Source organism: Protobothrops mucrosquamatus, unplaced genomic scaffold, assembly GCF_001527695.2.
Source record: "Protobothrops mucrosquamatus isolate PMUCROS unplaced genomic scaffold, P.Mucros_1.0 scaffold908, whole genome shotgun sequence".
Lineage (NCBI taxonomy): Eukaryota > Metazoa > Chordata > Lepidosauria > Squamata > Viperidae > Protobothrops > Protobothrops mucrosquamatus.
In genome coordinates this window covers 186,822-208,505 of record NW_015387160.1, presented here as the reverse complement: position 1 = coordinate 208,505, position 21,684 = coordinate 186,822, and the positions used below count along the sequence as shown (strand labels likewise).

General features: G+C 40.1%; 1 protein-coding gene across 1 annotated transcript in view; it reads right to left on the bottom strand.

Moving 5' to 3' along the window:
- The window catches only part of LIN52 (lin-52 DREAM MuvB core complex component), a 59,011-nt gene that overhangs the window by 10,042 nt on the left and 27,285 nt on the right, over positions 1-21,684 (bottom strand). The window lies entirely within an intron of this gene.

Sequence of the window (21,684 nt, the reverse complement as noted above, 5' to 3'; positions counted from 1 at the left end):
CTGACCTAGGGAGGATTTTATTTGGGGTTTATCTTTTAACAATTTGACAGAGACACAACTTTAAAATTTGATTTAATTCGGTTTTATCGGGGGGGAATGTATTTATGTTTTGTTTTAAATATGTTGTGCGCCGCCCTGAGTCCCGTTGGGAGAAGGGCGGCATATAAATTAAATTTATTATTATTATTATTATTATAAATTTTACTACATGAAATTGGTTATCTAAATTGGCTTTGGGATCATTGAGTTGCCATTTATTTCAAAATGTTCTTGTTTATGTGGTGTTCTTAACTCAAGTATTTAAAATGTAGAAGATGCTCTTGTTCTATAATCATTTTTTTCTTTCTGTAAAGGAAAAAAAGCTAAGTTTAAACAGTCTCAGGAAATCTGAAAATAAAAAAAAAATCACTTTGAATTAAGTCCCACACCTTGTCTTGCTCAAGTAATATCAACCTGAAGCATTATCTGCTGATGGAATCAAGTTTTTCAGAGCACCAGTCCTATATAGGAGATATACGAATGTGTGACAACTATGCGCCCCTGAAGAGGGCTGTACCTTATAAATCAAGCTGCAAGCATTGACTAGTACTGCATCCAACTGAAATTATTGTGAGTTGGGGGCTGCTCCAGAACACGTGCCCTCCTGTTCACTTGTCATCGGAGATGTTAACAATTCTGATTAATTCACAGACCTCTCATTTTATTCTTCATTCCTTTATCCTTGCTATCCTGCTCTGCTGCGGCTTAAAGATTCTTACCCGACCTGCTACAATAATCACCACTCGCTCGTCCTCCCCCCCACCTGGTGAAATTGTTTAGTGATGCCAACCGCGCTTTTAATTTGCAAGACATCAGACACAGAGGTAATTTATACCAACATCTGTTCATTTCTGACTTCTGAAACAAACTCACACATGCTGCTACAAAATCCCATTAGAAGCAAGACAGCCTTCTGCTATTCTGTATTCCTCTTCTCAATACACATGAAGGAGTCAACTAAGCTTTAAATTTTAAAACGTATGAAACAAAATCAAGAGAAGAGCTTTATAGCTATCAAATAACCTTTTCACGTTCATCAAAGCCATCCAAATTGTGTAGAAAAAAATCTGAATTTTTCTACCTACTTTTGTAGCTGTGCTTATCTCTATTTTGTTGAACGATATCGGTACAGATACTGTTGCAGACAAGAAGATATCTACAATTTCCTCTTGTTACCAACAATATCACTGCAGATATTATTCGTAACAAGAGGAAATTATAAATTGCAAAGTGTTCTGTCTCAGTGTCTCTCTCATTCCTTAATTGCCACTCCCCAGTCTATGAATATAGGAGACAAAAAATTGTCCCTAGTGGACATGCCTTCTTGTTTCATATTATTCCAGTTCAATGCTCTTTAAACCTTATTAGAAATTTTAATTTAAGACATCCCATAGTCATTTCAATGAAAAAAAAGCAAGAGGATACAGAACCAGCTGCCCACATCCTAGATGCGCTTGCTGTCAGGGAAACTTATAGTAATAATTGTCATCACTCACCACCCATGAGGGAAGCCACTTAATGCACAATAGCAATCTCTAAATGAATAACTAACAAGAAACCATAGGTACATTGTTCAAATATGCTTAATCCCAGGGACTTGCCCACTGACAACTGGATCTAGTACCGATTTCACAGTATTAACAGGGAACCACAGAATCTAAGCAGCATAAACATGAATTGCCATGTCAAGAAAAAAATTTACAGTCTATCCTATGCAGTACATCTATCACTACAATAGAAGATCAACCATGAATACAATTGCAATAGCTCAGTTACAAATTAATCTCCTCAGTTATATGGAGAAGTGAGAGCACTGAAGATCATAGAAAGCACCAATTTAGGATGTAATCGGCCTAGGTTACAATAAAGCTGAATATCTGAACAAATCCATTTTTTTCTGTGACTACCTACAAAAAAAGCTATTGGGTGTTTATAAATAACAAGAGAATCTTGAATCAGGAATTAAATTTTCTGCCAGAGACTAGATGGAGTGCAAACCAGGTATTGGACAAAAGAGGCAGAAGCCAAAAATGAAAGCTTAATTTACCAGTTGCTAGGAAGGAGGAGCACAGTTTAATATAATCTCCTCTTTGGAACTTCAATCCCTCAATCCTTGTTGTCTTGGTCTCCCTTCCTACCACAGTCCCCAAACTGCCTCCTGCAGTAAATTTTGTTACCGTTGGTTGAAGATATTCAGTAGTACAGATTGATTTCTTGCAAGTGAGAAGATGAGAGATTACCAAAAGCAGCCCTGGTTAACAAGATTGGGTGCAGAATCCCTTGCGAGAGCAGCCCACTCTGCCAGCACTTTGCATCCTTTCACTATGACATATGGGTTTCATTACACAAAGATTTTCCTTATTTCAACACTGAGGAGATTACATTAGAAACTCAGGGCTATCTTTACATCTGTAGTAATTTAAAGGTTAAGTAACATTTTTAATCAAATGTTATGTCAATGACAAAGACTCATAAGGTTTGGTTTCCATCCAAAGTAGAAAATGTAGTGGTGGATGTTCCGTCTAGTAAGCTATTTAGTGGGGGGGGGGGGGNCAATGCCAGGTTTTATTCCTTAAGTCAAGCATGTCTGTCAAGTGTGTCAAAACAAATGCGGATGTAACTAGAGCTTAGCTATTTAGTGGGGGGGGGGGGGGAACATGGCAGAAGATTGGATTTCCAATGTCACTGTCACCCTCCTCCAATATTTCATAAAAAGAGTTTTTCTAGATATGGTAACCATGGGCTTCATGTTTCATTAGAACTTAGTAGTCGTGGGATTTAGTGAGGTAATGAAAGTAATGCCTTCCTTTTATGTAAAAAGCTGTCACCCTAAAGGGTATCTATAGATAGGAGAGATTTTAATGCATAAAGGTGGTCCGTATGTAAATATTTTGTTTTAGAGTAGAATTGAAGCACACTGATAGTGAATGTAACTTGCAGATAAGATTCTCAAGTTCAACTATTTGTACTTCTAGTTAAACTCCAAAGACACCTGAAAGTGAAGATGCTAAACAATACTAAATTAGAAGGACCAATAATGCAGTACAAGGTAGTTTTCTAGGCTTCCAAAGTCATATAAATATACATACGGTATGTCAATCATCATATATATTTCTGAAGATATTACTGCAACTGCTTCTGTTAATCCAAAAGCCACAGTTCCACAAAACCTCAGCTGTCACTCTAAGCTAAGGTGACTGACCTTCCTTTCCCCACACATTTGTTGCTACCCAATTAGTCATCCAAAATAAGGAGACTTCCTATGCACTCTGCTTATATTTGTTGTCATTTTTTACACTCAAATCACAGTTGAAAACAGCACACCATTCTTCTATTCTTCCAATGTTAGCTTGATATATACATTATTTTCCTTGGTTTAAATAACTATGCTGCCTTTAAAATATCTAGGTTGCATTACTATTCAAAACACTTTAAATATATAATTGGAATTCAAGTAGAATTAAACCACTACTTCTTAAATATGTGTATGTATATACAGTATACATGTATGTGTTATCTACTGTACCTATTAATTTACAGAAGCATTTGGATTACTACATTACTAATCTATTAATTAGGATCACTGTAATATAATACAGGAAAAAGTCATTAGCTAAGATTAGTAAACATACAGAACAAGAAAAAGTGTTTTTTCACTTGCACTACCTCTTCTCTGTGTATTTAGAAAAAAAGGGATTATGCTGTCAAGCCATATCTCTTGGCCAGACTAAAAACCTAAATATTTTTCTTTCAGAAATTAAACTTGCTAGTAAACTATAACCAAAAAACATTTATTCTTATTTTGTTCAACTCCACTTGTTGATTTTCTTCTATCCAATATTTTTTTTTAAAAAAAAGGAAGGCTTGTTATTTTTTACTTTAAAAAATTAATATTTTTTTTACAATTTTCTTATTAGTATAGCAAGGCTTTAGCTTTTCTGACCACCATAGTCCCTCAGTTCTTTATGCTGAAATCTGGCAACAATTCTCAGTTTCAATGGTATGGAAAAATGAGGACAACTAGCTAATAAATTTTAAAAGGTAATATTCATATTAAAGTTCTAAAGAGGACAGATAGTTAACATTGTCTTTGGTATTTTATGAATGTCTTAAAAGTATTTGAAGGCAATACATATTCTAACTGTACCTATATGTAGGGACTGCATATTTTTAAAAAATAATCTAACCTGAACTGCAATATGTATCTACTATTTTTCAGTCTGATTTGTAGAATTACCAATCTTAGCCCTACAATATGTAAAAATGTTTTGTTCCATTATTGGGGTTCTGAGCTTAGTTTTTTGATTGCACATATTTTATTACCCCACCAGGTAACTTTTAAAGAGTAGGGATTTTGTGGTACCATCATACAGATTATACTACTTTTTAAAAAATCAGAATTTTAATTTTTAAAAAATAATTGTCTTATAAAAATTATTTCTCCTCATGCCCTTTTCACAGAAATATAACAGTAAATCCAAAATGGCAAGCCAAAGGCACTGAGTGCACAGTAGAACTGTCAACTATGGATTGCAATGGACTGCATAAAGATAGCTAATGACTGGTATTTTTTAACAAATACAGTCCTGGTGAAGATTAAATACATACTGCTACTAAGACCAAATTTATTAAGATCATAGGAAGATAGCTATTTTGTTTCAGCTGGCTTGAATATTGAGATGAATATTCTGAGAGTAACTCCTACTTCAAGAAACAGACCAGCTTGACCTCCTTGACTCTTGATCTCCATGACACTTGGTGTAGGGAAAGAGTTACATCTCTCCTTGAAGCCAATAAAAAACCCTCTTGATTATAATTTAGATAAGAGCCACTGGATTGAATAATAATGACTGAAACTCCCTTGGCTGTTTCACCTTGAGACGTCCATCACTGGGTTAAACATGATGCTAATTGCATTTGGATTGATTAATTTCTCTCACTCCTGTCTATTCGAATAATGCTTAACAAAATAATCACAGTACCCAGAGCCAAATCTTCTCCGTCAAAGGAATGAAGCCATCAGATCCAGCAGAGATGAAAGAAATGAAGATGACCCGTAATTACTGCTACGGTGATATCATTACCATATTATAGAAAATGAGTGTGGTGAAGGGGGAGAAAGGGGCTGTGATTATTATTTATTTTTTAATGGAAGCTTACATCCCAAGAATGCAGATTGGAAATACTGGAGTGTGTAAATGGAAAGAACATGGAGAGAGAGGATATTTTTCCCATTAAACTGCAAAAAAAGGAGATCACTACACTTTTTGATAAATGCATTATGAGTGTTCTCTTTTGTTTTAGTAGTGTTTCGTACTCAAAGAGCAGATATTTAAGATGCCTTTTTTCTTAGTGGAATCTCATGATAGCCATTGAGTAGCTGTAGTTACTCTGATATAGTTACCATTTTTTAAATGTTACAATGCTTTCAACTGGGCTTGTTCTAAATCTTGGATTACCAAGTCCATCTGATCCTTTGAAAATTTTCTGTTCAGAACAGTTATTTCAAATACCCAAATCTATAAAGTCAGTAAATCCAGTTACTGTATTTCATATATTCCCTTCCCTAAAATGCTAGTTGTTTTTAGGTTTATTGTGATGGGCCCAAATGAGTATATTTATAATTTGTATTAGAATTAGAAAACAATAATAGTCAGCCCAGCTGTTTCCTGAATGCTCTTGTTTGAGAAAACAATAAAACTTTGCAACAGTTTGGAACCTTGGACCACTTATGCTCTGTAATTATAGCTTTTATTTTTTTCTCCTCTTCATTCTGCTTAGATCTGCCCCAAGGGGCTGAGGAAAAAAATAGAAAACCACCCATGTTGATTCTGTACAAAGCCAAATGTGCTGGTATACAAAAACTGACATGGTATACCAGTAAGTTTCAAAATTTATGAGATAACATGGTAATAATCACACAAATATTATTTAAAATCAATAAATCAGAATAAAGCCGGAAGGAAGGAGGTCTTTTAGTCCAGCCTCCTGCTCAAGCAGGAGTCCCTATATCATTTCAGACAAGTGGCTGTCCGGTCTCTTCTTAAAAACCTCGAGTGATGAAGCACCCGCAACATCTGAAGGCAAGCTGCTCCACTGGTTAATTGTCCTCACTATTAGGAAGTTTCTCCTTAATTCCAGGTTGCTTCTCTCCTTGGTTAGTTTCCACTGTTTCTTGTCTTGCCTTTTGGTGCTTTGGAAAACAAATTGGCCTCTTCTTCTTTGTGGCAGCCTCTCAAATACTGGAAGACTGCTATCATGTTCCCCCTAGTCTTTCTTTTCTCTAGACTGGCCATTCCCAAATCCTGCAACCGTTCTTCATATGTTTTAGTCTCCAGACCTTGAATCATCTTAGTTGCTCTTCTTTGCACTTTTTCCCAAAGTCTCAACATCTTTTTTGTAATGTGGTGACCAAAACTGGATGCAGTATTCCAGATGTGGCCTTACTAAGGCTTTATAAAGTGGTACTAATACTTTTGCGTGATTTTGATTCTATGCCTCTATTTGTACAACCAAGGATTGTATTGGCTTTTTTGGCTGCTGCCACACACTGCTGACTCATGTTTAAATGATCGTCCACTAGGACTCCAACATCCCTCTCACAGTTACTGTTTTTGATCCCCGTCCTGCCTAATCTGTACTTGTACCTTTGGTTTTTCCTGTCCAGGTGTAAAACCTTGCTTTTCTCCACATAAAATATCATTTTAATAATAATAATAAAGTTGGAAGGGATTTGGAGGTCATTTAGTCCAACCCCCTGCTCAGGCAGGAAACCCAATACCATTTCAGACAAATGGTTGTCCAGTCTCTTCTTAAAACCTTCCAGTGTTGAAGCATTCACAGCTTCTGGAGGCAGGTTGTTCCACTGATTAATTGTTCTAACTGTCAGGAAATTTCTCCTTAGTTCTAGGTTGCTTCTCTCTTTGATTAGTTTCCATCCGTTGCATCTTGTCTTGCCTTCAAATGCTTTGGAGAATAGCTTGACTCCCTCTTCTTTGTGGCAGCCCCTGAGACATTGGAACACTGCTATCATGACACCCCTGGTCCTTCTCTTCATTAAACTAGACATACCCAATTCCAGCAACCATTCCTTATATGTTTTAGCCTCCAGTCCCCTAATCATCTTTGTTGCACTTCTCTGTACTCTTTCTAGAGTCTCGACATCTTTTCTACATTGTGGTGACTAAAACGGGATGCAGTATTCCAAGTGTGGCCTTACCAAGGCATTGTAAAGTAGTATTAACACCCCATTACACACTTTCCTCCATGTAGATGCAGTTCCATTGAGGACCACGCGCTGAGTACGGCCAGTCAGCCAGCTAGATATCCATCTGGTGGTGATGCTGTCTAACCCACATTTTTCTATCTTATCAAGTAGTAGGTTGTGATCTACTTTGTCAAATGAAATCCAAGTAAATTATATCCACAGCATTCCTCTGGTCCACTAATTTTGTCACTTGGTCAAAGAACGCAATAAGATTTGTCTGGCATGATCTGTTTTTGACAAACCCATGTTGGCTTTTGGTAATGACTTTTTTGCCTGTAGGTGTTCGCTGATTCGTTGTTTGATTATCTTTTCCAGAATCTTCCCAAGTATTGAGGTCAGGCTGATAGGTCTGCAATTTCCTGGATTTGTTTCCCCCCGCCTTTTGTAAGATGGGAACTACATCAGCTCTTTTCCAGTCTTCTGGCAGTTCCCCAGTGCTCCAGGATCTTTGAAAGATATAGTTCAGTGGTTCTGAGATCACATCTGCCAGTTACTTCAGAACCTTGGGGTGTAATCCATCTGTTCCTGGTGATTTGAACTCGTCTAGGGTAGACAGGTGCTCACTTACCATTTTCTTGCCTATCTTAACTGTGTTTCTAATCTGTTTTTTTACAGTACTGTTTTTGATAGGTTGGACTGTTTTTTCCCTTTGTGTAAATACAGATGCAAAAAAACGAGTTAAGTAGTTCTGCTTTCTCCCTGTTGCTTGTCACCTTCATGCCACTTTCTCCCACTAGTGGTCCAATCATTTCTTTAACTTTTTTCTTGTTTTTTACATGTTGAAAGAAGCTTTTTTTGTTATTTTTGACTTTTGTTGCAAGCCTTAGTTCATTTTGAGTCTTAGCTTTCCTCACTCCATCTTTGCAGGCTTGGGCTATTTGCTGATATTCTGTTTTAGTTATGTGCCCCTCTTTCCACTTTTTATACCTGTCCTTTTCGTCTTTCAATTTATCAGAGAGTTCTTTATGCAGCCAGGCTGGTTTCTTTTGAGAGTTGTTATTTTTCTTCTTCATTGGTATTTTGCTAGACTGGGCTTTTATAATCTCACTTTTCAAAATTTCCCAAGCTTCTTGAGTTGTTTTGCCTTTGAGGATTCTCATCCATGGAATCCTTCCCAAGCTCTAAGCTCTCTTAAAGTCCAAGACTCTAGTATTCTATTGCTTGTGCTTGCATAATGTTGAATTCCAATATTGCATGATCACTCCTCCCCCTTCAAGGTTCCTGTGGCTTCAACACCTTCTATTATTTCATCTCTGTTAGTAAGAATTAGGTCCAATATGGCTGATCCCCTAGTTCTCTTCTCTACTTTTTGGGAGACAAAGTTGTCTGCTAGGTTTGTCAGGAATCTGTTTGATCTTCCACTTGGTGCAGAGTTTGTCTTCCAGTTGATATCAGGGTAATTAAAGTCCCCCATTACTATTGTGATGTGCTTCCTTACATACCTTAGTTAGCTGACTAGCAAAAAGTTCATTTATTTCCTCTGTTTGGTTGGGTGCCTATAGTATACACCTATGGCAATGTCATTTTCCCCTCTTTTATATTGACCCAAATGCATTCGAGACAGTTTTCATAATTGTTGTGCTCTATTTCTGTAGAGATGTAGTTATTTCTTATATAGAGAGCAACTCCACCTCCTCTTTTATTTGGTCTGTTTCTTTTAAATAATTTAAATCCCTCTAGCTGTTTATTCCATTTGTGGATTTCATCCCACCAACTTTCTGTAATGACAACAATATCATATCTGCCCTCATTTACCTGAATTTCTAGTTCACCCTGTTTATTGCTCATACTCTGTATGTTGATGTATAGACATTTTAGTCCTTTATGACTGACCCTGTGTTTACTTTCTACGTAACTTGTGTGGTGCCAGAGTTCCCCTATTTTCTTACCACCTGTTTGATTAGTGCACTTGGTGTGGCACTCACTATTAAAAGCTTGATTTTGCTTGACAGCAAGATTGATATTCTTGTCCACACACACCTCTATGTTACATGCACTGATAACCCTATAATTTTTAGATTGCTGGGGACAGGAATGTTCTGTATCAATTAACTCACTGTCCCCGTTGTTCAGTTTAAATATTTTTCCAGAAAATCTGTGAATTTATTGCCAAGTAACTCAGTCCCTTTCTTTGATGGATGCAAACCGTTTCTTTTGTACACTTTTTCATTGGACCAGCTGCAGACATCATGACTAATATAACCAAAGCCTTCCCCTTTACACCAGTCCTTTAGCCACATATTGAATTCTGCTATACGCTGGCCTTTTCCATTTTGTTCCTTTACACTGGTAAAACCTCTGAAAAAGTAAGCCTACAGCCTATCTTGCTAAGTTCCTGCCCCAAGCTCTGGAAATCATTCTCCACAGAGTAGATCTTTTTGGGACAGACCGTTAGTGCCAAGATGTACAATAGCATCCCTATCACAGTGCTTGCTGGCATTCTTGACTATCTTAAAAATATGCTTCTTGTCCCTACTGGCAGCAGCACCTGGAAGACACCTGACCTCTTTCTAAACCTCTGTATCCTTTCCTAAATTTACATCCCTTATAATTAAATCACTAACTAGAAGGTGGCTTCTCTTTTTGGATGCCTTGCATGACTGATGTGTAATACCTGATTCACACTTTCCCCTATCCAAAACAGGTTTTTCATCTCAGACCACGATCCCCTGCTTATTTGAGTTATCATCATCACAACTACCTTGACCCGTCTCCTTAGTGTCCCTATTAAAGTCAGCAAGGGCACTGATTCTGTTATGCAGGGACACAGCGAAAGCTTTGTGTTTATGTTTCACAGCTCTCACCCTACCAGATCCCACGGTTGTCCACACTGCCCTTCTCCTGCAGGATCTTTGTGGTAGAGAGGGCTGATAGCATGGCAGCTCAATAGAGCAGAAGAGCTAAACTGGACACCTAATTTCTCTCTGAGGAACACAGATTACAGACCCTAGGTAAGTAATCTGTCCTTACTTAGACTAGTAATTTGTTTACAGATAGCACGGTTTCCAAGTTTGAAAAGTATTGCAAAAGACAGCTGCAAAACAAGTGTTGCACTGAACGAAGCCAGACATTCTGAAGTAAAAGGAAATCACAATCTCAGACGCACTTGCCCTGAATGTACTAGGGCTGTTTTAGATTTTTAGTTACCGTATTTTTCCGTGTATAAGACACACCCTTGTATAAGACGCTCTGGCATGTGAGTTCCAAGCTTACAGCTAACAAAGTCAGCGCTGGGAGCAACTGCCTACCAGCGCTCTAAATAGACGCCTCCCGGCCGGCCCCACCCCAACCCACCTAACCAGCATCCGGCATGATGAGCATGCATAGTCAGTTCACAGCAGCAGCCTCCGACCCTGGTAAACAAACCGGCGTAAGCACCGGCATGACAGCAAGGCAAGGGAAGCGAAGGCAGGTTTTAAACTCCCCGCCGTTTCTCCGTGCCAATTAGCTGTTCGGTGGAGCGCCGAACAGCTGAGCCGGCAAATCCGGAAGTTCGGTCGGCCACTATTATTGAGCAAGACTGCCTCGCAGCTGCGTTCCACAGGGTCCCCAGCCAGCATACAGGTACGAGGGAAGGAAAGGGCTGTCGCTGCCATCCATGCTGCTAGTCCCATCCATTGCCTCCGGACGCCACCATCTGACGATCTTGCCCCCTCCCCCCTCCTATTAGTGGCAAGCCCACAGGGGCTTAACACCTGCACCAGGCGGCATGGCAGCAGCATGTAAAGAACCCACACAGGCATGCCCTGGGCTGCGGAGTTACCATTATTTTTTCGTGTATAAGACGCTGCGTTTGTATAAGACGCACCTGATTTTTGAACAGGGTGTTTGCAGGAAAAAATAGCGTCTTATACACGGAAAAAAGATGGTATATGTGCTCTTCCCAGCAACCTCTAGGCCAGTGGTGGCGAACCTATGGCACGGGTGCCAGAGGCGGCACTTAGAGCCCTCTCTGTGAGCACGCGTGTCGTCGCCCCAGTCCTAGGCCTTCAGCTGGGTTTTATAAAACCTTTTCGCTTTAGGCCTCCGCTGCTGTGTGCAAAAATAAAAAAGGTTCAATCAATCAGTCAATTTCAACTTCTTGCGGGAAAAAAAAGATCTTGCAAAGTTGGAATTGATTGATTGATTGAACTTTTTAGTCCCACCCAGTCTGCCGTTACCACCGCAGCCACATCCACCCAATGGGCCACACACACCCAATTGGCCACACCCAACCAATGGGCCACACACCCCAGCACCCGACGATGCATAAGTAGGGTTTGGGTTGCAGTTTGGGCACTTGGTCTCTAAAAGGTTCGCCATCACTGCTCTAGGCAGTTCAAATGTAATGGAGGTCCAACCAGGAGCTCAGCTACTTTTCTCCTCTGCACTCCCCCTTAACTCACAGCTTGCAGCTCTTCCCAGCAACCTCTAGGCCAGGGGTAGGCAACCTTGGCTCTTTTATGACTCGTGGACTTCAACTCCCAGAATTCCTGAGCCAGCTCTGCTGGCTCAGGAATTCTGGGAGTTGAAGTCCACGAGTCATAAAAGAGCCAAGGTTGCCTACCCCTACTCTAGGCAGTTCAAATGCAATAATTAAAGAGTTTTTTTTAAAAATGGCTATAGCTTTTCAAACATATTAAAAATAACTACACATTTTGAAAATTTACTTCTACTTTACTGGAAAATGAAAATTCTGAAGGATCCAAATACTGTATCTGGTATTACTGGACAAATTATTAGGCTCTAAGAATGTTTAAGGAGGCATTTAAATCTCCAGTTTTTATTCAAGTTGCAAATATTTATCACTGTAAATGTTTATTAGGAAAACAGGAATGTTCACTTTTCCCCTTCTCAACCCAAAGATAGACTTCCAATTTAGTGGGATAACAAATAGACCCTCTGTTAAACTGCTAAATGAGATCTTGGCCCACTACTCAGATACATCCGTCACCCAAAGACTTTCAATTGGGATTTATCCTGAATGACGTTTAGTGTAGGTTAATAATTAGTTTTTAGCATAAGAATCCAGCATGGTCGTTTTTTGCCCCAAGAGAGGAAAACAGGCTGAGCAATTTTCAGATAATATGTTCTGATAAGACAAGGCTCCTGACTCCCTGTATGCAATGCAGGCCACCTGCTCTATGAACTGCCACAAGGGATCCCCTTGAAAGATTTAATATGAGCACTCAAAGCTTGAGCTGATTTTACATACTATATCACAAAGTAAGACCCTGTAGACAAGATCTCATCAAACGATGTAAACTAAAGCTCACCTCTACAAACATTATACAGTATATAATTGTATAATTGTATATAGAGTCTGCTTGCTAAAATTTAGCATAGCTAATATTGAAAGAAGTTATGAATGAATTATAAATGCTATTTGTTGCAAGCTGAATTTAAAGAGTGATTGTTTTGATTAGTTTAATACATTACTTATAAAAGAACAATTAAAAGAGGCTGAAAAAGGACCGAAGAAGAAAACACAGTTGAAGGAAGAAGGCAAATGCAAGCAAGGGATTGAATGAGTTCTTGTTATAAAATCTGCAAAATCTACATCTGCAAAGTATAGGAGAAGAGAAAGAAAATTACACTGGAAATGCCACTTCTCTACAAAGCTGGTATCTTGTCTTAAGCCACTTCCTTTAGGGTCCTGATTGTAATGGTGCACATTCCCAGAAAAAAAAAATCAGTATGAAATATGGGTAGAGGAAGATGCTGTTTAGGAAGTAGAACCTCAAAGTTAATTCCTGGAATGACGACAAAAAGTTGTGATACTTTTCATAATAAATAAAAAGTTTCCTCTTTATAAATGCAATAGATCACAACCAATTTATGTATTTGTATCCCACCTTTATTATTTTTACAAATAACTCAAAATGGCAAATTCCCTGCTTCGTTTAAATTAGATGGCAGAGATTGTTTTTCCTTTTCCAATTTCCTTCACTGAAATTTTTTTACCACTGTTCAAATCCACTTGGCAAAGCTGAATTTATATCTTTGATTTATATAAAGTTACTTTAGGGATGCAATATTTTAACTAAAAAGGTAAAATAAATAGTGATTAAGAACAGTTTCTAAAAGTAGGAAATAGGTAAATGGAGATACTTACCAGGACTGTCACAATACAATACAATACAATACAATACAATACAATGCAATGCAATGCAACGCAACGCAACGCAACGCAACACAAAGATACAAAGAACTCAAAATATTACCACTGCATGGTTTTCATTCGACAGGTATATAAGAATGTATATATGGTATATAAAAAAGTATTCTACCTCTAACACTAAAGACAGTATCCCACCATCAGAATTCTTGGAAAAGGTAAGTACTGATGTCTTGTTTTCATCCATTCTTAACAAGCAGATATAGTTTCATAATCTCTGCCCTTCTTCAGATACAACCAAGGGAGAATATAAGATTACAGCATACCGCAATAGCTTTAACAAGAAAGATGTAAATACTGTTTTGAAGCAAAAAAAAAATGCTGACAAAATAAAGCTCACTACTTCAGTTCACTGAAAGTAAATGTTTTTCTGCAAAAAAAAATTGCTGAAGAGTTTAATATTAACTTTAGGCAAATGTTTGTTAGCCTATTAGCTATTAAAGCTATACTCTAAATGAAATTATTGAGCACAGGTTAACTAAATTTATTTAACTTATTTATTAAATTTGCTGCCCATCTTGTTTCAAAACGATTCTAGGCAATTTATAGTATAAAATGATATGCTAGTAGCCTTTCTATAATGAATTGCAGCTATCCACAGGATCAATCTACTGATAAGCAGGAGCAATTCAGGTTGATTAAGTAGATATTAATAAAGGAGAATATTTATAGCTTAGGTTGACATGAGGGGTTCTTGGTGCTCTCTGAGCTTATTTTCTTGCAGATGTTTCATTACCCAAACTAGGTAACATCATCAGTGATAGTAAGCGAGTGCTGTTTGCTCTCCGTTTATATTCTAGTGTCTTGCCTGTCAGTGTTGGTGGGGATGGTCTTAGAGATTCTTTGATTGGGCTGTTTGCTGTTGGCCTCTTTGGCAGTTTCTTGATTGGGGTATTGTTTACTTGATAGTTAGTCGGATGTTAACCTTGGAGTTAATGTATGCTGATCTGGGTGCTGATTATTGGTGGAGAAGGTTTGGGTCTTTTTGTTCCTTTTTGGGCTGGTTGACTGTCTCTTTTGCATAGTCTATAGATGTTGTTAATGTCTATGTGTCTATTGATGGCTGATTTGTCAGAGTGCCAGGATTCTAGAAATTCCCTGGTGTTTTTGGACTTGGCCTAGTCTAGGATGGTCACGTTTTCCCAATTGAAACTATGGTTAAATCTGTCTATGTGTTGTGAAATTAAAGAATTTTCATCATGTCTTCTGACTGCTGGCTGTCTGTTTGCGGATGCGTTCTGTCAGTCTTCTGCCTGTTTGTCCTACATAGTGGTTGTTGCAGTCCTTACATTGTATGTTGTAATGACTGCTGTTTCTTCTTCTTTTGGGGTTGTTTGATCTGCTTAGGATGTTTTGAAGGGCTTTAATTGGCTTGTGTGCTATGCTAATTCCATGTGGTTGTAGTAGTCCGTTGGTGATTTTTGAGATATTCTTGATGTATGGCAATGTAATTCTTTTGTATTGGTTGTGCTGTATTGGGTTGAGTGGTCAGGGACTTTCTGATAAAGTTGCATGGATATCTATTTTGTAGGAATATGTTGTATAGATGCTCTATTTCCTTTTTCTGCTGTTCTGAGTTGTTTTACATAGGGCTACCCTTGAAGAGTATTCAGAAACTACAATTGTTCCAGAATGCAGCAGTTCTGGAGGCCCCAGGGTAGCACATGTAACACCGCTGTTACAAAAGCTGCACTGTCTGCCAATTTGCTTCCAAGTCCAATTCAAGGTGTCAGTCATTACTTTTAATACCCTTTATGGCATAGGTCCAGGATATCTGGGGACCTGTCTTGCCCCAATGCTGGCAAAAGAGGCCTACTGTGGCTGGCAGAGCACCAGAGAAGAGTATCTTCTGCCAAGCCTTTCATCTTTTGGAATATCTTGCTGCAGAGATGAGGTCTTCCACCACCCTTATGGCCTTCAGGAAATGCCTTAAAACTTGGCCATGCTGGTTGGCATGAGGACTTGGAGAAGCTGTTGGCTGGAGTGGCTAGTATAATAACAGATGGGCCACCACCTTTCCACTCTAAACACGTGGGTTTTTTAATTTGTTTTAATCTCTTGTAATTTAAATCTGTTTTTATATTTTAAATGGTTTTTACTTCCATATGTTTTATTATGCTGTAAGCTACTGAGAGTCACCTCACACTGCAAGATGAGTGGCATATACATTTGATAAATAGCATAAGTACACCTAATACTGTAAGTGTCAGCCCCACCAGTAATAATAATAATAAAATTGGAAGGGACCTTGGAGGTCATCTAGTCCAACCCCCTGCTTAGGCAGGAGACCCTATACCATTTCAGACAAATGGCTGTCCAGTCTCTTCTTAAAAACTTCCAGTGTTGGAGCATTCACCGCTTCTGGAGGCAGGTTGTTCCACTGGTTAATTGTTCTAACTGTCAGGAAGTTTCTCCTTAGTTCTAGGTTGCTTCTCTCTTTGGTTAGTTTCCATCCGTTGCTTCTTGTCCTGCCTTCAGGCACTTTGGAAAATAGCTTGATCAGACAAAGAATCAATTCCACAGGACGGCTATAATTACTTTTACTGAAAGTGGCTACAATAACAGAATCTTGGAAGTCTGATAGTACTGTTTCTCCTCCCCTTCTTATACTCAATTGAATTAGAGAAATGTCTGAATCTCATCTATATATTTAATGCTTGAGATATTTTCCCCTTGACACATCAGTATCTGATCCTGCCTATCTCAATCAAGGCATCTTTCTTACTCTCTACAATCAGGTTCTTCAAAATGGACTAGAGGAGGAATTATTATCTATCATCTATTATCAGCCTACTAAGTTCAATGTCTTCACAACAGATTAAAATAAAAAGAAATGCAGTGTTCAATTATAAAAGCCCCTTTAATTTATAAACTGCCAAAGCTAAATAAAATACAGTTTCAAACAGCAATAGCAAATAAGATTTTTTCAATTCAAAACTAAAGATTATAATTCCATATGCAATTTTTTTTCCCTGGGAAAGGCTTCACCATACTAATCCACCATCTTTATTGATCTATGAATCTACTGATCTGAAGAGGATCTTAAAGTGTAATCGTGTGTATATAGATGACTTGTAAGTAATCATTCAAATAATCTGGAGCTAACAAATTCAGACTCGTTTAAAAGTCAATCGCTTTTTGAACTGAAAATACTAAATACCATATTAAAAATGGTACAGAATTAATGTAATATGATCCATTTAGTTCTGTCAGTAATGTGGACCGAACAACCATATTCTGTACCAGCTTAAATGTTTCAGCACACTTCAAAGCCAGTGCCACTTAGAATGCAATTGTTGACCTATCAGTTCTTGGACTGGGAGTAGAACCTCAGGAGAAAATGACATCACAAGTCAATCCTCCAATTAAAACTGATTCTGTAAAGACTGCCTGGAGAAAACGATATGATTATTAGATTCTGATATATAGCATAAAGTGGCAGTGATTCTAATCAGAAGAAATTCTTCAATCAATCATCAACCGAATGTTTGTCTTCCTGAGGAATTATAACATGTATCAGATTTAATCAACACCTATATTCTTAAACAGAGAGATAGCATTAGACAGGACCCTTTAACCTTCTCTGCTATCATGATCATTTATAGAAAACAACATGATTAAATTAATTCTACTTAAATGCTTCAGGGAGGATTTGTTACAGCACTGAAATCCAGGCACAAATGAAATACTTAAATCCTTTATATCTTTGGCAAAATCTTTTTCATTGACTCAGCGAAGTTCGCAAAACACTGTGCTACTTTAGAGTGTATAAATGTGTTTATATACATAGACACATTCTTCCTATCAACACAAACAGATATATCTGGTACAAGTAAAAGGCAGTAGATTGCAAATAAAATTTGATCTGGCAACTTCCTGCTTCATAGCTCAATTTCTAGTGACAATTAACCTACATTATGCTAATTTGTCTAGGACAACCTAAAAATTAGCAGTAATGGAATATGCACTGCTTCATATTGGAAATAAGATCCAATTTAAGGCATACAAGTATTGGCAACAATCGGAAGCTATCATATATACGTAACTATATAGAGAACTTGTCAAGAACTATAAAGAAACATTCCAATAGCTTCTTCAGGAAAGAGAAGAGTTTGAAAATCAATAAAATATGGTTCTGTTTTACGCCAAGATTAAATAGCCTTTGATTAATCAACAATAAAAAGAATCTAGTCAACTCATCAGGAAGAACAGGCAGCAGTAGCCCTGGTTAAAAAAATAAGTCAATCAGGAACCAGTTATATTTTTTCAAAATGAATCAATCAGAAATCTATCTACACAAAGAACCAATTAGCATCTATCTAGATAGATAGGGAACCAAACAGAAACCAGCTCTCTTGGGTGCCTGTGACATGGACCAATCAGAGAACAGCTTGCTGGGTACAAATACTATAGCCAGTCAGTCCCTATTCAGTGGTCTGTGAGCTATTACTACAAAGCAACTTATTCTGCCTCTGAAGATGCCAACTACATCTACTGGCAAAACATCAGGACACCAGAAAACTAGTTCACATGAAGTGATGTTAATTTTATTCATTATATATAGTAACATTTATTGATAGAATATTTATAGCTCAGGGTTGAACTGTGGGGTCCTTAGTGCTCTCTGAGCTTGTAATTTTCTTGCAGGCATTTCATTACCAAATGTCTGAAATTGTAACCAAATAGATAACATCAACTGAGTGATGGCACAGTGGTTAGAATGCAGTACTGCAGGCTACATCTGCTGACTGCTGGCTGCCAGTAGTTCGGCAGTTTGATTCTCACTGGCTCAAGGTTGACTCAGCCTTCCATCCTTCCGAGGTCGGTAAAATGAAAACCCAAATTGTTGGGGGCAATATGCTGATTCTGTAAACCGCTTAGTGAGGGCTGTAAAGCACTATGAAGTGGTATATATAGCAAGTGCTATTGCTATCATCAGTGCTAGAAGGGAGTGGAGTTTGCTGTTATTTTTCTATACTAGTGACTTGCTCTGTCAGTGTTGGTGGGAATGTTCTTGGTGATTCGATGAGGCTGTAGTTCTTTGACTGGAGTACTATTTACTACTTAATTGTTGCTATAGTGTTAATCCTAGTGTTAATCTCTGTTAATATGGGTGTTGGCCCTATATCAGATTGTGTAATGGTTTTCACTGAGACATTCAGGCTATTTTCCAATTAAGTAAAATTACCACACACATTCAAATTCCATAAAGAATCAAGTAAGACTCGGATATTACTTTCAAACCATTTTCAATGTGTTCTAGTTGTAGACCAGGGATGTCAAACTGGCAGCCTGCAGGCTGGATGCGTCACACGCAGGCCACGCCCACCCCGGCTCTGCAAAGGCAAAAAACATCGCGATACATCATGATACGTCACGTGACACGATCGAGCTTGACACCCGTGGTGTAGACAGTATTTTTACTCTCATTTTGACAGCAAATGTGTGATGGATTTCTAAGAGCAAAGTATCCCTTCTTTTATCCTCCCATTCAAACTATCTCAGGTTCAACTTTCTTTCCTTTATGATTTAAATACTCACTTTTTTGCCACTATCACATCTTTTATCTAAATTAAATACCAGCAGGAACAGTCATTATACTGGCAGACAGGGGTATCTCCTACTGCAATGTCAGGAACATATTTTGGAAAACATATTTCCATCATATCCTTTCAGCTTACTGTTCTCCAGTACAGGAGATGGAGAATCCACCGGTGGGTTTTCATTGGATGCCTGCTCCTGAGACCAAGTAGCCAAACTTTGACACGCCCCCTGTTGCTGTGAGATCCAGTCTTATCTTGGTCTCAAGCTCTTGCAGACGTCTCAAGGTTTGGCTCTCAGGATCAGACTTAGATTAATTGCAGGTCAGAGACCCATCGTTGGATTCTCAAGCTAATTCCCCAAAAAACTCTTCCCTGGGTCTGCTGGGATCAGCGGGGCCTCAAATCGGCTGATTTGAGGCTTTTCTCAGGGAAGTGTGTGTGTGGGGGGAAACATCCCCGTCACTCTTTTCTCTCTCCAGGGATCTGGGGAGGGGGGAAGGTGATCCTTGCCCATTCCCCCGTTCGTTTCTTTCCCTGTGCGAGCCAGCGCTGCTGTTCAGCTCACCCCTTGCAAAATTTGCTCCTCCGGGCCGTTTGTAACGGCCGAAAGGCGCGGCCGCCATTTTGGGCACGCTTTGAAGATCCGAAGAGGAGGCTTCTTCCTCAGTCAGGGGAGACAATTTCTCAGCGTTTCTGGCACTCTCTTTCCCTGGATTTGGCTGCCAAACTGAGTCTTCGTTGTAATTGGTTTTTCCGGGCCGTTTCCACCCGACGAAAGTTGCGGCCGCCATTTTGGGCGCACTTTGCAGATTCGGACAGGAGGCTTTCTCCTTGGTCAGGGGAGGCAATTCCCAAGCGTTTCTGGGGTTTTCCTCCCTGGCTTTGGCTGCCAAGTTTAGGCTTTGTGAAATTTCGCTCCTTAGGGCCGTTTTTCAAGCGGCGAAAGTCGCGGCCGCCATTTTGGGCACCCACGACAGGTTCAAACGGGGGACTTTCTGCCTGACTGAGGGAGACGAATTCCCCAACGTTAAGGAGTTATCGTTTCCTTGCCTTCCCTGGTTCAGCCTGATCCCTAGGGGCCGTTTGCTGCTGCCCAAAGTCGCGGTCATTGTGGTCTGTTTTTTCCTTGGGAACATAACAGTCCAGGGTCCATATATAGGAAACTGCCGCAGCGGCCATTTTGCAAGCGCCACGCGGCTGGCCTGGCTAGCCTCAGCACTGGTAGCAGGGCCTGAAGCTAGGCCACATTATATTTACTCATATAGACTAAATACAGTCAAATTCTTAGACCACCATCTTGATTCGGGACACCAAATTTGGTCCATTTGCCTGTGCCAGGCCCCGTTTTAGGCCTTTACGACCCCATTGGATACTGGTGCACCCTGACTGGCCACCTAAGGCCTCCGGGCGGAGCCTTTGCGGGCCCCTAACGTGCCTTCGGTCCTTCCCAGTGACCGTGACCTAGCCCCAGAGAGAATTTATCAGGTCGGGTGGTCAGGGGAGCAGTACTTGTTACTAGCTGTGAACAACTTTCCCGCCATCCGCTTGCTCGCCAGAGCTCCCCCTCAGGTTTTACCTGAGATAGCTCAATTCAGGATGGAGGATTCCACGGTGCCTCAGCTCCTGGGCACCGCATCCTCGTCATCCACCAACGGCCGGCACAAATCCTCCGGACAGGAGGCAGCGGGCAAGCTTAAACATAAGGCCAAGGCCACCCTGAAGAGGACATCGAAGTTGGCGGAGAAGCAGGCCAGCCGCAGGCACCAGGCCCTAGAAAGGGAATTTGACAGGGCACAAAAGCAGGCCAGGCATGAGGAGAATCAATTGGTGGCCCCAGAATTCGATCTCCCATTGGGTCCCTCCACTTCGGCTCAGGGAGTGTGGTCCCTGGCGGTAGACCCAGTTACCCCGACAGTACACCACACGGGTGCTGGGCAGCCTTCTTATACCACAGGTTCGGTTCCGGAGGCTACATTCACACCTACGGCGGCCGGGCTCAGGGGCCCAGATTTAGGGGATTTATTTACAGACGGACGCTTGGAAGCTTTACTGTCCAAGGTCGTTGACCGGGCGCTTGCGGCAAGATCTTGTCAAGTGCCTGGACCGGAGGCTCCAGCTCCAGCCATGCCTCCCCCCACTCTGCCCGCAGAGGACCTCTCGATTCAGGATCCCCAGTCACCTGACCATTCCTCACTTAGTGGCTATTCAGCCCACGTGGGGGGTGACCAACCGGAACTCGACTGGTCGGAAGATGAGGTACTTCCCCCAGAACCTTCCTCAGGAGGTCTTTTTAATCAGGCATTGTTTCTCTCATTACTCCGCAAGGCCACGGCCACGTCCAATATAGGGTCCGATCAGTTTCCTCAGCCACAGGCCACCGCCGAGGCGAGTCCAGACCCCTTATTTTTTGCGACTGAGGCAACACAACATCATGTTCCCTGTCCTCACATATTCCTCACAGGAATAAAGAAACAGTGGTCCTCCCCTTCTGCCTCCCTCTCCGTTAGTGGGTCGGACAAGAAGCTGTATCACACCTCCAAGGATCTCACTGAGGCCTTGGAGGTGCCTCAGGTAGATGAGGCCTGGACTCCCTTGGTGTCTCAGACAGCAGTCTCTGGGGATTTAGCGGAGGCACTCAAAGCAGATGACAGGAAATGCGATCTAACCTTTCGCAAGAC